This window comes from Nuphar pumila, chromosome 16, assembly GCF_984573655.1.
Source record: "Nuphar pumila chromosome 16, dmNupPumi1.hap1.1, whole genome shotgun sequence".
Classification (NCBI taxonomy): Eukaryota; Viridiplantae; Streptophyta; class Magnoliopsida; order Nymphaeales; family Nymphaeaceae; genus Nuphar; species Nuphar pumila.
This window is the reverse complement of record NC_143264.1, coordinates 79,757,279-79,767,727: the sequence shown is the minus strand read 5'-3', so window position 1 is coordinate 79,767,727 and position 10,449 is coordinate 79,757,279.

Below are 10,449 nucleotides of genomic sequence, written 5' to 3'. Positions count from 1 at the left end.
TTTCGGAGTTGGATGGAATCAGATAAAACTGAGTTGAGATCCAAATAGCAGAAAAATGGGTTTTATTTGGATTTAGGTTCGTGTTTGAATGCAAAACTCAATATTGAACCTGAAACCTATTATTAATAGGATCTGAATTCGGCAAACAAACCCGACTAATCAGATTTTAGATTCAGGTTGGATAACGGGTTACATCCCTAGATAAAATGGAAACCAGCATAGAGAACATGTTTGGCCCACAATATTGGAAAAATGTGACCAAGTCAGCTTTGAAATTTGAATGCTTGCTTCTTCCAAGCTTCACCCCGTTAAATTAATCTAACAGACTTTCAATAAATGAATATGGACCCAGCATAAAGAAATTGATAGCTAAACGTAAATCTATCTATGCTATCGACACGGCGAGCAAATCTAGTGTTCCGGGCAGAACACTTACACATAGGGCACAGGTTTTAGATGCCATTCATCTTGAGATCAACGACACACTCTAACTCTAACCTGATCCCATCTCATTGATAGAAAGAAGATTGATCCCTTCTCATTGAAAATATCGCTTATCTTGAAATTTTCATGTTTATATCACGCATTTTTTGACAAAATAGCTCTAAAATCACATGTTTTTTGCATATATCGGGCAACATATCGAAACCCCTAGGGGCATTATATAGGCACAGATAGGGGTGAAAAGATCAGGTGCAATATGATTGCACAAATATATGTGCATTAAGCACCTGATCACCCTCCATCTTGAGGACAGGGCCTGTCAGGTGTAGAGCCCAAGACCAGATGGAGGGCGATCAGGTGATTAATGCAATGTAAAAATGATAAAAAATATTAGTTTAAAGTAATTTTTATCGGGTTTGGGTATGGTTTCTCTTATAGTGTACCCGCTTAGAATAGGGTCTGAACCTAATACCATACCCAAAAATCTGGTCCAAGTCTGGTTCCACCTGGGTTCGAACCAAACCCACCTGGTTGACCCCTACCTAAAGGCCTTAATAAAACCCTAAATGTTGATCATTAATATCCTCAAAACCATTTACCAGAATGTCCTCTCAACCCCAACGTCTCCTGACTCTTCACCACCTTGGTGTGCAATAGGTGATGAGGGCTATTTAGGTGACCAATGTCTGGCAGGAGCAGTTAGTGCATGTCACCTTATGGTGGGACATTGCAAGTTCGAACCCCAATTAGTATGGTTGTATAAAGGACAAAAATATCATTTAAACTTCAGGTGAGCATTTGAAATGCATTCAAATAAAGTGGATGGTTGAATGTAATAACTAAAAGCTCGAAGCAGGTTATATGTTCCCCGTTGAAACACACAGGTGTGTGTTCTCGGGTCTGAATGAGTGTCACGTATGTAAGCATGTGAGGCTCGTTTCCACGTGTGTGTGTCAGTATCATTTAGCCATAGAGTCTGGTGCATTTGCAAAGACTTAAGTACCCTTTCCTACCATTAGCATCATAAAATGATGTTTTAAGTAAAAGACAAAAATGTCCTCTTGTCAGAAAGGGTTAAAATCATCATCGTTTTTGCCCTAAGGAGTAAACTCATTTGCTTTAATAGGAGCTCCTTGCAATATGTTGCCCTAAACATTCTGGATCACCCTTTGATGATGCACCATCTGCTGTAACAGGAGATCTCTTTGACGATGCAGTCTTTGACGTCGTCTGCTGCCGTAGAGGCACCCTTTATCGTCGTTTCCTACTGTCGGAGCACTCCCTTTTGTTGTCTATTGTCGTCAAAACGTAGTCGAAGCACAATTTCCACCATCAACTGCATCTGCCTTCTAGGTGTTTCTCCTCCACTGTCGAATTAGCAAAACTTGTGTCCTTTCGGTGAGCTTTGTGTAAGGATTCATTATGTAAACAAATCGATTTGTAAATCTGAATGTTAAATTTTACAACTAGTTGTACTATTCATGTTAAATAACACCTATTTTCATACTCAAACAAATCAATTTGTACCCATCCACCTTCTGGCTGTCAAAAAACAGTTATCATGATTTGTTCTTATAAAGCCTAAACATTACAACGATATATACTTATGAAGACTAAATTTCTACAATGATTTGTAAGTTTGAATTTAAAATGATTTATACATTTAATGCAGTAGTGATTTGTTCGATGCAACAATGATTTATACGTTTGGAGCAGTAGCAATTTACGATTTATGATTCATGATTTATAAATTTACGATTTACGATTTACAACAATATGTACTTATAGAGGGTGTGATTTGTGCAACAATTTGTATGTTTGAAGCAACAACGATTTATACGTTTGATGCAGTAGCAATGTGTAATTATGAAGTTACCTCAATTTGTACTTAATTTTGCTAAATTGTATTATGATGTTTACTTATGAAGCCAAATATTATGACGATTTGTAATATTGGTGATTGTGTAACGAATGTGATAATTTGTAATAATATATACATGGGGAGGCAGTTGTAACATATAATGATGTGGTTAAATTTATGTATTGTGCAAGTTAGCAATGACTACAATTCGTAAGACAAGAAAACCTTCATCGTTGAAGGGGATGACTCTTGGAGAAATCATCTGCCAATCTGATATATATGAGAGTTATGTAAAGTACCAAAACATAATGAACATTGAGAATGAAAAAACAGGAATAAATTGTTGAATATTTATTATGTGGAGTCTAATCCATTAGATATTGAAGATGAAAAGCAAACGAAGAAAGATGAGGAAGAACTAAAGATGCAAAAGAAGAAGGATGATGAAGAGAAGGAAAAGCAAAGGAAGAAGGAGGAGGATAATAAAAACAATGTGCACTTATGAGGCAAAAGGATTTCTTCCTACTGACATGCAAAATCAAATCTACATGCACATCATTCTTCATGTTATATGTCATGATCGTCAGTTGCATCACACTATACTATGCATTGAGTTGTTATTTATCATGCTAATTAAAGAAAAGACTTATCGTATATGTGTGTTGACGATAGCAATTCACATGACAACAATTTAATGACAGCTACGACGTTGTGAAGCGATTTCAATTTTAATCGCTAAATGAACAATGATTTGAATATGCAAATCGCCATCGCAATCATGCAATAATGTAAATGCCGCACACACACGTTTCTTTCAATATCATAATACAAATATCTTACAAAATGACACTAACAAACACATAATATGTTACAAATCGATATACATATGGCATAATATATTACAAATCGATATGAAAATTCAACATAATAGCTTACAAATCAATATTAACAAACAAAAGAATAACTCGCAAATCGATCATATGTTACTACAACCGTGATTTGCATTATACTATTCCAATATTTTCTATACAAAGGCAAATCCTTATGGCTGACATAGACGTCATTGCGTAAATCGCATAAATCATCAACCGGAATCCAGGTCTCACAAGGCATATCAATTTTTGACAACGAGTGGGATATGAAATGATGTTTCTTTTATAAATGAATGACACGTATTTTTGTAACAAAGGCAAATCATTGAGGTGATTTATGATTTATGTTTATACATTTAAAGCAACAATGATTTATACATTTAATGCAATAGTGATTTATGATTTATAAAGTTACCAAGATTTGTAATCAAGTTTGCTAAATCGTACAACGATGTTTACTGTTGAAGCTCAAACGTTAAAACAATTTGTATGTTTAAAGCAGAAACAATTTATATGTTTGATGCAATAGCGATTTATACTTGTTGACGATAGTGATTCAGGTGACAGCTATTCAATTATAGGTATGATGATTTGAAGCAATTTCTATAGAAATCTCTAAATGAGCAACAATTTGAATCTAAACCCTAAACCTAAATCTAAAACCCTAATCCCTAAACCTAAATCCTAAACCCTAAACCTAAACCCTTAATATCTTACTAAACCCTAATGATAAACCCTAAATCCTTAATATATTACTAAACCCTAAATCTTGACCCTAAACCTTAAACCACCATAAACCCTAAACTCTGAGCCTTAAACCTAAACCTAAACCATAAACCCTAAACCCTAAAACCTAAACCCTAAACCCCAAACACTAAAACCTAACCCTAACCCTAACCCTAAACCTTAAACCCTAAAACTAAACCCTAAACCCTAAACTCTAAACTTTAAACCCTAAACCTAAACCTTAAACCCTAAACCGCAAACCCTAAAACCCTAACCCTAAGCCCTAAACCTCAACCATAAACCCTAATCCTCAACCGTAAATCCTAAACCCTAACCCTAAACCTAAAACCATAAGCCCTAAATAGGAATTTCCATATTGATTTGTATGTTGATTCTGTATATCGATTTATAAGCTATCAACAGAAATTTCTATAACGATTTGTGTGATATTTGATCTTTTGCATAAACTGCTTAAAGGTATATGTTATTTTATTATAAAATCTTTAGCGGGTCCCATAAGCATTAAACTCCTCTTCTATAAAAGGAGTTCCTCGCAATCTTTCCCCCTAAACGTTCCACAAAAAATCTTTGTTGTCGCCTGCTTTCACTGAAGCACCCTTTGTTGTCTCAGTGAGTTTCATGTAACCATATGTTTTTATGATTTATGAAGTTGCCATGATTTGTACTTAGGTTTGCTAAATCTTACAATGATGTTTTTGTGTTGTGCAGGTTACCAATGGCTTACATTCATAAGAGAAGAAACACTTCATCGTTAGAGGAGATGACTCTTGACAAAATTGTTGAACAATATTCTTTATATGAGCAATTAGAAGCGTACTACAGAATAATGATGATTGAGAATGATAAAGAAAGGGAGAAATTGCTGGTAAAGTATAGAGCAGAGCCTAATTTGTCAGATATTGAAGATGATAATCCAATAAAGAATGATGATGAAGAAGTAAAGATGAAAAAGAAGAAGAAGGATGACGAAGAGAAGCAAAAGCAATGGAAGGAGGAGGATAATAAAAAAAAGCAAAGAAAATCAAGGCAAACAAAGGAGGACGAGAAGGATAGGGAAAAGCGAAAGAAGAATAAAAAGGAGGAATAGAAGCGAAGGCAAAAGGAGGAGGAGGAGAGGGAAAAGCAAAAGAAGAATAAGGAGAAGGAGGAAGAGAAGCGAGGGCAAAAGAAGGAGGAGAGGGAAAAAGCAAAGGAAGAATAAGGAGGAAAAGAATCTAAGACAAAAGAAGGAGGAGGAGAAGAGGGAAAAGCAAAGGAAGAATAAGGAGGAGGAGGAAGAGAAGTGAAGGCAATTAAAGAAGAAGGAGGAAGAAGAAAAGCAAAGATAGTTGAAAAAAAAGGAGGAGGAGGAAGAGAAGCAAAGACAATTGAAGAAGAAGGAAGAGGAAAGGCAAATAAAGTAGATTCAGGATAAGAAAGAGAAGGAAAGGTAAAGGAAGAAGAAGAAGGACAAGGAAGAGAATGACATACAAAGGAAGGAGAAGGAGGACGAGGAAGAGAAGGAAAGACATATGAAAGAGAAGGAGGATGAGGAAGAGAAAGAAAGGCAAAAGAAGTAGAAGGAGGACAAGGAAGAGAAGGAAAGACAAAGGAAGGAGAAGGAGGAAGAAAAGGAAAGACAAAGGAAGGAGAAGGAGGAGGAAGAGAAGGAAAGAGAAAGAAAAAAACAGAGGGTGGATGCGAAGGAGAGAAGGCAGGAAGAAGTACAAAAGCAGAACAAGGGAGGGGATGAAGAGGAGAAAAGTGTAACCAAAGTATGTTAATCGCTACTGTATGTCGCAATGTACTGATGTAGGTATTATTATGTATAGTGATTACTATGAATAGCGATTATTGTGATAGTGATTACTATGTATAGTGATTACTATCTATAGCGATTACTACGATAGCAATTACTTTGTATAGTGATTATTATGTATAGTGATTACTATGTATAGTGATTACTCTGCATAACAATTATTGTGATAGCGATTACTATGATAGTGATTACTATAATAGTGATTACTATGACAGTGATTACTATGGTAGTGATTACTATGTATAGTGATTATGAGGTTATCGTGTTTTGTACTTAAGTTTGCTAAATTGTATAGTGATGATACAAGCAAATGAAATGATGTTTGTTAAAAGTGATTTGATACGCAAATCGCTTCAGTCGGCTATAATTTACTGTGATAGATATTATTATGTATAGTGATTACTATTTATAGCGATTACTATGTATAATGGGACTAATTGTGATTTGATATTTTGTGTTACAGGCAGGTCAGAAGAGAAGCAGAGCAGTAGGTGAAAAGCTGAAAGGCCGGTGTTAGTGTCATGTAGTTCTATCGTGGTACATAAAGCTAAGTGAATATCAGAAGGATCGATTACGAAAGATGCACTTCGGCGGCCTTCTGGACCAACATTATTTTAAAAATTACTGAAACACCATGACCCATCTGGTCAATAAGTGGAACCATAAGACGAACACATTCCAATTTGGGGTTTTGAGATCCCCATGACCCTAGAAGATATGACATGAATTGTGGGTCTTAAGTGCCATGAAAGTGATGTCCTAACACGAGATTCAAACTATAACCCAAGGGACAAGTGCACGACCCTTCTAGAAATGTTGATGGAGGAATGACGAGAGTGTATTTCTGGTGGAAGCAATTCCTCATCAATGAAAGTTTATTTTTTCTGTAATAAATGGGAAGGATGGTCCGTTGTATGTGCATCTGAAGTGGCTGACCAAGAGTTGCATGACTTCCTTCTTTATTTTTTTGAACTTACTTTATTTTTCGATTATTCTGGTTTGAGAATAAGTTACTTGTGGTTGTAGTTCCTGGAAGACTTAGATGAAGTCGACAACTAGGCATGGGGTGCTGCTATGCTCGCACACTTGTACAATCAAGTTTACCGTGCAAGTAAGGGTACAAAAATCGTCAGGGGGTTTTGGTCATTTGTTCAGGTATTTGTTTATTACATATTTAGTACTTGTAGACTAAGCTCGTTGAAGGTTGTAGTCTTACTAATGTATTATTTTTGTAGGTCTGGACGTTGGAGCATATTGTTGCCTTGCGTCCTTAGTGTGGCCCTACGGTTTGTGGTTTTTCCAAGATCGGTCAGTGGGCTACAATAAATGTCAAGGAGGAAAATGCTCAGTTTATTTTAGATGGTCTGCAATTAAATGAGGTAAATGATTTAAAATCGTTGTAATGTTTAGCATTCTTTAGTAATCATCACTTTAGGATTTTGTCTTCCTTAGTACAAATTGTTATCTCCTTAGCATCTAACTTTCATTAGCGTAAATCGTTGTAATGTTTAACATTCTTAAGTAATCATCGCTTTAGGATTTTGTCTTCCTTAGTATAAATCGTTATCGCATTTGCATCTAACTTTTATTAGCGTAAATCGTTGTAATGTTTAGCATTCTTAAGTAATCATCGCTTTAAGATTTTGTCTTCCTTAGTTTGTTATCGAATTTGCATCTAACTTTCAATAGCGTAAATCATTATAATGTTTAACATTCTTAAGTAATCATCGCTTTAGGATTTTGTCTTTCTTAGTACAAATTATTATCGCATTCAACGTTTTGCATGAATAATTATGTCTATATGTAAACCACAATCTCAATTGTATAGGTTGTGTGGAGACCGTATGGAGATGGGGAGGACGAGGACAAAGAGATTGTTGATGTGGCTGCGAGACTATATTTATGCGATATTTGGCTATTTAGCAAATGTGAAGCCGAGTTACAACATAGTAGTCGAGTACTCCTACAAGCTAGGTTGGGACAGTCGATACCAAAAGTGTATGTGGTATTGAGAAGGTAAGATGAATAGTGGTGGGGCCAAGAACGTGAATTGACACAAATGCTTCAGGAAACAATTGGATAGCTGGAATAAATGAGGTGTCTGTGTCATACCATATGATTATAAAAAATGATAATATGACCCCAACTATTTCAAACAATATTGGCAACCCATGCATCGAAATCGACAGATTGAGGAGAAGCAACCTAAAAGTAAGATCACTCTTATCCTCAAGCATGTTGTCTTCCAGCATAGACGTAACATCCATCGTGTCCCTTTGGTGGATATTATGATTCTCTCTGTTGCAGTACACGATAAGGAGCAAACATAGCTCCCAAAGGAGAAGGTATTGTCTGACAAAAGGTTAGTGATGTTGGAGAGGAAGAATAAGGAATTATGGAAGGACATGTAGAATTTAGAGAGATAAATTGGGCCACTAGTTGAGATAATTACCAGTGGGTTTAATAAGATCAAGGGAATGAAGAGGCCACCGAATAAAGAGACTCCACTAAGGCAAAGAAAGAGACCATTTGTATGTCCATCTGAGTCGTCAAGTGTTAGTGAATAAACATATTATGTGATTTGTGTATCCTAATAATTCTATGTTGTAATTCTATCATTCTTTGTTGTAATTATATAATTCTTTTATTAATAAGTATAACACAGAAGTGCCACTGAAAAATTGACAAGACTGCATAAACTTAAGTTTGAAAAATCATACAAGTTTTCTTTACTTATATATTTCAAACGTTATAACGATATGTACTATGTAGGGTGCAAATTCTATAACCATTTGAACGTTTGAAGCAACGATTTGTATGTTTGAAGCAACAACGATTTATGAAGTTACCATGATTTATACTTATGTTTGCTAAATCGTATAGCAATTACTGGCTTAGGGTTTATTATTTATCATGATTTCTGTGATAGTGATTACTATGTATAGCGATTATAAAGTTGCCATGATTTGTACTTATGTTTGCTAAATCGTATTGCGATTACTAGTTTAAGGTTTATTATTTATAGTGATTTATGTGATAGTGATTACTTAGTATAGCGATTAATAGGTATAGCAATTATGAAGTTACCACAACTTGTACTTACGTTTGCTAAATCGTATAGCGATTACTAGTTTTGAGTTTATTATGTATAGTGATTCTTGTAATAGCGATTACTCAGTATATCGATTATGAAGTTACCCTGATTTGTACTTGTGTTTGCTAAATCGTATAGCAATTATTGGTTTAGGGTTTATTATTTATAGTATTTCCTATGATAGTGATTACTTAGTATAGCGATTAATAGGTATAGTGATTATGAAGTTACTATGATTTGTACTTACATTTGTTAAATCATATAGCGATTACTAGTTTTGAGTTTATTATGTATAATGATTCCTGTAATAGTGATTACTCAGTATAATGATTACTAGGCATAGCGATTATGAAGTTACCACAATTTGTACTTAGGTTTGCTCAATCGTTAAGCGATTACTGGTTTAAGGTTTATTATTTATTGTGTTTCCTTTAAGAGCAAGGAACATCGCATAACATTAGTTTAGGGTTTAGGGTCTATAGTTTAGGAAAACGTTATTTGACACTATTGATGTTATGCGACGTGTCATTCATTTACACATATTAACATTGTTTCAATGATACTAGCAAATGAAACGACGTCTTTTAATTAATGTGCAATGTAATTTATTTATTTATTTATTATATTCTTTGGGCATGATTTTTGAAAACGAGCGGGATGTGAAACGACGTGAAGGCATAAAAATGAATGAAGCATTGCATAACTTAAGTAGTGTGTTCCGTAAGAAATACAATATGTTTCCTTTAAGAGCATGGAACAAACGACGTTTCATTTAAAGAAGAACCAAAGCCTTTCCTATAACATGCTTTGTGAGTAATGAACAGAAGAACCGATGTTTTTTTTAACCTCCTTCATCGCAAAAGTTGTATTGATGTCGAAGGACATTGTGATTCAGTCAAACATCCACAAAAAAGAGTGCCTTCGATTCCTTTAACCTACTTCATCTTTTTTATGTCATTTACAGTTCGTTTACTGAATATAATATTACAGTTCGTTTACTGAATATTCAACTAATTTCAGTGCAACATCCACAAAACAAGGTGTCCGAAAACTCAACAAAGTGCTCAAAGAGAACATCGACCAGATCCGAGATGAATTTGTAGAAGAAAACACTATCAATAATTTTGTACGTATGAAACCACTATCAGTTATACATTTACATATGTCATGGGTATATATTTTAACAAGTGCATATTTGTTGTAAACAGACTATACATGATTTTGTCATGTATATTCAAAGCAAGGGAACAACCATGTTGGTCTGCATCGTCACCCCTTATTCTATGGTATATTGGTTATCTTATATGTTTATTTTCTTTTTTGATTTACTAATATACCTTCATTTTTTTAACTTACTATTATTACTGTTTCATTCAATAGAGTATCGTCCGTTGAATGTCATAAGCGGTTGAATTTCTAGACGGACTACAATACTGAGGTAACGATGACCAAATGAGAGACTTTTAGTCAAGTGAAAATGTTTGTGACTATATCGATTTGTAAGATGTTAAATCTATTTAAGATCTTGTTTTGATTCTTAATATTGATTTTTAAGCTATCAATAGAAATTTGCATATCGATTTAAGATATTGTTTTGATTCTTAATATTGATTTCTATGTTGATATTAAATAT